Source organism: Pygoscelis adeliae, unplaced genomic scaffold (assembly GCF_000699105.1).
Source record: "Pygoscelis adeliae isolate BGI_AS28 unplaced genomic scaffold, ASM69910v1 Scaffold839, whole genome shotgun sequence".
NCBI lineage: Eukaryota > Metazoa > Chordata > Aves > Sphenisciformes > Spheniscidae > Pygoscelis > Pygoscelis adeliae.
In genome coordinates this window covers 257,343-263,179 of record NW_008825555.1, presented here as the reverse complement: position 1 = coordinate 263,179, position 5,837 = coordinate 257,343, and the positions used below count along the sequence as shown (strand labels likewise).

Below are 5,837 nucleotides of genomic sequence, written 5' to 3'. Positions count from 1 at the left end.
TCTTTCCCTCTCACCCTCTTTTCCTCGCTCCACATAAGTTAACATTAGGTTTGGGTTGATGGGATTTAAGAAACTCCTTTTTACTGAAGAGAGGGCTGTTCAGTAGAGCCTGGAGGGATGCCCGAAACGCTCAGTTTTCTTGAATGGAACTCTGTTGGTTTCTGCCTCCCGGAAAACTTTTCAATGAGTCTTGTTTTTTGTAGCGCAACCCCCCGTTGGTGGGGGGTGGGGAGTTTGTTTTTATTTGGGAACTTGCACGTGAACTGCAGGAACATCGAGTTGTGTTGCCGGTGGAACTGGCCCGAGGCTGCTGCAAGCGGATTATCAGCCCGTTATAGGAGGGAGAATAAGGGGAGTGTATTTAATAAACGTGCAAGTGAACAGTTTCTGGGAAGTGATTGTTGCTGCAGAATCTCCCATCTACTACTGTTGTGGCGGAAATTCATGGGTACTAAATGAAATTTTTTAGTTTTGCTTTGACATGTATTCCGTAATGCACTTCTTGTGATTGACTGTGGAATAGGTCTGAGGAAATATGAGGTGAATCTGAAACAGTGGAGTATTTTTCGAGCATTTCTTTCCCTGCACTTGCACAATAGTATAATACAGAGGTAATTGTTTTTGCATAAAAGGTTAAAATGCAAGTATGCTGTAACAGGCTTCAGAAATAACTCATTCAATAAGTTTCAAATTATCTAATGCATACTATGAAAGAAACATTAAAATACTGTACTAGCAGTTAAGGTATGTAGGGAATATTGTATAATAATTTACTTTCTCTGTTCCCTTCTGGACAGTAAATGCTCTCTTTTTCTGTCACATTTGTCTGCAGTTCAAAAACCTCAGAAAATGTGTTTTCATTAACCTTTCTAGATGATAGAAGATATTTGTTCTTATGCAAGTTACTAAATGCTTCCTTTGATATTTGGCTCACTTCCTAAAGGCATGCGTGTATTTCAAGTTAAGGCATTTATTATTCTTTAAGTAACATCATAAATGTCAACCATAACTAAATACGTAGAATTTATTGGCAGTACTTAAATCATACCTGTTCATAATAAAATGTAACTGTTTGGTAGACTTCCAGAATTTAATATCTTTGTTATCACTAGAAGTGAACAGAAACAACAGGGAGATCTGAAGGTCTTTATTTTCCTAATAGTCTATTATGCTTTACAATAAATATTTGTGTTTTATTAAACGCAGTTTAAATGGGATTCATAGATATATGTTCTGTGCAGTATTTCATATGTGATTTTATAAGGATAACACAGGTTAAATCCTCTGATCTGTCTGACCTGGAGAGAGATCAGACGTTGCAGAGCTGATAAGACATCAATTTGTTTGGGCGGGGGAGAGAAGTAAGCCTATAACATGTGACTTTATTTGAATAAACACAAGGTTTTTATATTGCTTCCTTGAAACAGAAGGAATGTATGCACTTAGTGCTTTTCAGAGAGCATTTATTATGTGAATTTTCTTTAAGGACTGATTGCATGTTTTGCAGATCTTTATAAAATATTCCAATGATTCTTTTCCAATATTAATATTTTAAGAGCGAGTTTAATGAGCGTTGTCAGGAAGATCAGTAGAGTACAAGGAATGTCCTGCAGGTCCATCAAGACAGGAATACTTTGATGAATGAGAGCTAAGTTGCTATTGTGATTCTATTAGATGTATTTTGTATGATTGTTTTGAACCTCTTGTATGTAGAGGTTTTCATGAACCTCTGCAAGCAGGGGTACATAAGAACAAAAAAGGCAGATGTATCGAATCATAGAATACCAGATTGGAAGGGACCTCAAGAATCATCTGGTCCAACTTTTCTTGGTAAAAGCACAGTCTAGACAAGATGGCCCAGCACCCTGTCCACCTGAATCTTAAAAGTGTCCGATGTTGGGGAATCCACCACTTCCCTGGGGAGATTGCTCCAATAGCTGATTGTTCTCATTGTGAAAAATTTTCCTCTTGTGTAGATTTTAGTTATTCTTTGAGGAAAATAGGGAATGCTAGTATTGAGCTTAAGTTTTCAGTTACTTGTTGATTTGAAATTACGCCTGACTCTCTGTCTAGTTAAATACATGAGAAAATAATTATATTGAGGTGACTGGTTTTTTCATTAATAAGCTCACAAGCCAACAATTCTAAGGGGTCTGTGTGGATGGAGGGTGTGTGTGTGGGGGAACAGGTATGTGCAACGAGTAGTGTGTGCACACTGGAATTGGATGGAGCTATCACTGTTTTCTGGGGTAGAAGTGGAAAGAGGCCCTGTGAGCACGATCCTATAAATGCTTTCTAATTTGAGCAATCCTTATGACAAATAGATTATTGCTTTCTGTAATTGAACAGGTATGGTAACTATAATGCTGGAAGGTTGATAAAATTAGATTACCTTTATTCTTACCTTTTATATGAGTATCCATGCTTACTTTAGCCACCAAAGTCTACAAATTTATGCTGTGTGTGGCTTTTCTGCAGTACATGTGGCTAGCAGTTTGAGGTGGGAGGAAAGAGTCTTGAATAGATTATATCTTTAAATTTTTATGTGAGTATGCTTAAATGCTATTATCAAAATATATAAATACATACAGAAGGAAGCAATATGACTAAAATTAAGGCTAAAAATTATGCAAATGCAATGTCTTTTCTGAACTCTACTATATTAACACTTCTCCTGCTCACAGAAATTCATATGATTTTAGCAGTAAGCAGGCTTTTTGTATTCTTCCTCCAGTATTCATCTTGGACCTAGAAGGGAATTGCTTATTAGCAGTATGACTGCAGTATTGATTGGCATTACAAATTTCATGTAGATGATGTTTTGATTGCATGTATTAATCGAATGCTAATCTGTTAGCTGTACCTACCCCGGCTGGTATCATAGGATTTATCTACATTGACTGTTGCATACTTAGCACTTAATTATTTTTTTTTTCTGTATGAAAGCCAAATCAGAATTGGGAATCTAAAAGGTGCTTGTCAGTATTGCAGATCTTGTAAATACTCTGTCCTGATCCTGAAAAATCTTGTAGTAAAATATTTTTTTTCTTTAACATGGTAGTGAACATGTATATGAGAGCAAATAACTATGTGTAGGAACTCATACATAGCAGCTTCTCAGAATCCATAAAGAATATGTGATTTCTAAAATTCATATTTTTCCTTCAGTAAAGAATAGGCCTTCCTAATTAAATATAGAGGATATGTGTCCAAAACAGTCTGCAGACAGAGCTGATACTTTTCCTAGTTACCTGACTAGGTTCAAACATGTAGGAAAGCTGGGATTTTTCATGGATAAAGACTGCTTTCATGTTGCACTCTGTTAATTACAGGAAGAACTGTCTTGTGGTTAGGTTGTTGGATTGACCACCACCTCTCCCCAGTTTCTGTTCCAAGCTATCTCGTACCTTTGATGTATTACCTTAGGAAGATCAGGACTCGATTTCAAGAGTCTAAAATATTTATGTAACTTGAAATTAATGCAGTTCCTTATTTGCTGAGACAATTTATATCTGTGTCTGTTACCCATTTGTGAAACAAATTATACTTTGTCCTGAAGTACTCAGGGTATAAACTTTCTAGTGCAGAAGCTGTCTGTTAATATGTATTTTACAGTGTCTTAAAATTGTTAAATTCAGATACTGTTTGCAGCCTAGAAACATGTGAACCTTTACCTGTTGATTGCAGCCAATAACATAAAAGGTAGCTCTTCTTGCTATGTATTTGACAAACTAGCTCTTTGAAATTTTAAGTTTTCCCCTAATGATTGCAATGACTTACCACAAATGTACCTGCATGTCAAGATATGCTTCTGTTGTTAACAGAATCTTCGTATCTCTTGGGTTTTTGTTGTTTGTCTTATGGGGAAAATCAAGGTAGAAATGTGGGTGTGTTGAGCTGTGAATGTAATCAATTTCAATGGGATGCAACTGAGTGTGGGGAATATACAAAGAGAAGGATTACATGGTGAAAGCAACAGTCTTGGAAAACTGTTTTTGCAACCATGTTTCAGATGAGTAGGATTATATTGTTTCTGTCTGGTCCACTCTGACCTTGACAAAATGTTTTGCGCTAGATGAAATGTGAAATGAGAAGACTCTTGCTAAGAGTTGCATCCTTTTTTCTTTCTTTTCTTTTTTTCTTTTTTTTTTTTTTTCATCCTGAAGTTATATTCTTGAAGTATTATACCACAAAGAAAGGATGATTTGAGCATGGTCTGCCTGTAGAGACATGTAGAGAGGTCAGAGTTTAAGATGGTATCCTCTGGCAAAGTGACCACCAGGACCATACAGTGGTTCACAGAGAATGGCAAAGAATGCTATTAGGGAGACTGAGTGCAGTTAAGAACTCTGTTAGCTAAGTTTTCCTGAAGATGTTTTTAGACATCCAACACTTGGTGGCAGTTCATGTTCTGGACCGAAAAAGTGCGCTAAAAGCAGAAAAACATGTATGTAAGTCATCAGTGTTGCAAAGGGGGTTGACTGTTTCTGCAGGTGTGGTTTCCTGGGAAGAAAACATGAAAGGAGAAAGGAAGGAGATCAAAGACTGCTGTGGAAGTGCTGGAGAAATTTGGAGGAAGGTGAGGGTGGCATATTATAGGAGTGACCAGAGTGCCAGTAGGAAAGAAATGGAGGAAGCTGGGAGAGAAATTTCCAAGAACTGTGTGACTGACTGCGTCAAAGAAAACTAACAGGCTAAATGGGATAAAATACTAATTTTCAGCTTTGACTAGGAAGACATTTTAAACTTATGAAAGAAAATTGAAGAGATGAGGAAATAAAGGTTTCCACGAGAGTCTCTAGAATGGCAAAGAGGACAGCCTCCACGCTGTGGTTCATCAACAGTGTACTTTGTGAGGTTAAATATGAAAGGGAAGAGAATTACAGGAGTCAGGTATATTTTCCTGAGGAAAAGACTCATCTTTTGACACAATGGATGTGTGTGCATGTATGTGCTTGACAGTACCGTCCTAATAGTTGAACTTGACCAACTGAACTGATTGAATACTATGGCCTTAGAAGTTTCAAAGATATCAAATTCCAGAAAGTTTTATGAAAAAAGGTGAATGGGAAGTGAAGAGACCCTATCAAATATGCCCTAACACAGGTTAAGTCTGCAGTGTGAGCTGAACTCTAAGAATCGACATTAGAGAATCTCTCATGTCATGAGTAAATACCAGAACTGGGGAGGGCAGGAATTCTGTTAAAGCTTTGACATTTGATAGGAAAGTTATATTTTTAAAAAAGCTTTTTTCCTCCTGTTTTGGTTTTCTGATACCTAAAAATGAAAACTTCGTGCAGCCTTACCATCATTCAAACACATTCAAATCACTGAACAAAGCCAACTGTAACTATCACGTCTGGTGTTCAGAAACTAGTTGCTGAAGATGGAAAAGAGTAAATCTTGTACTTTGTGCAAAGATAAGGATTACAGGCAGGGAAACTGGGAGATGTGGTCTGTTCTATCGCTGATGCAAAAACTTGTGGAGGAAAACAGATGAGAAACTTCTGCCTGCCAAATGAGAAGGGAGGGCAGGCCACAGGAGGCTACAGCCATAGAATATTTTGTTGGAATCTCACCCATTTTTCCAGGATGAAACTATGTGGAGAGAGAGCTAAAAGAATAGTTTAAGATGATAGTAAAGGGGAGTGAAAGGAAACGTTGAATTCCAACATGACTTTTTCAGTGGATGAAAACAATGCTTAGCAAGAAAAACAAGAGGAGTTAGAGACGTGCGCATGCCTGCAGGGCTATGACCTTATTGGCATCACGGAGACGTGGTGGGATGGCTCCTATGGTTGGAGCGTTGGGATGGAGGGATACAGGCTCTTCAGGAA

At 37.5% G+C, this 5,837-nt stretch overlaps 1 protein-coding gene across 1 annotated transcript in view; it reads left to right on the top strand.

Moving 5' to 3' along the window:
* The window catches only part of PDE3B (phosphodiesterase 3B, cGMP-inhibited), a 97,166-nt gene that overhangs the window by 986 nt on the left and 90,343 nt on the right, over window positions 1-5,837 (top strand).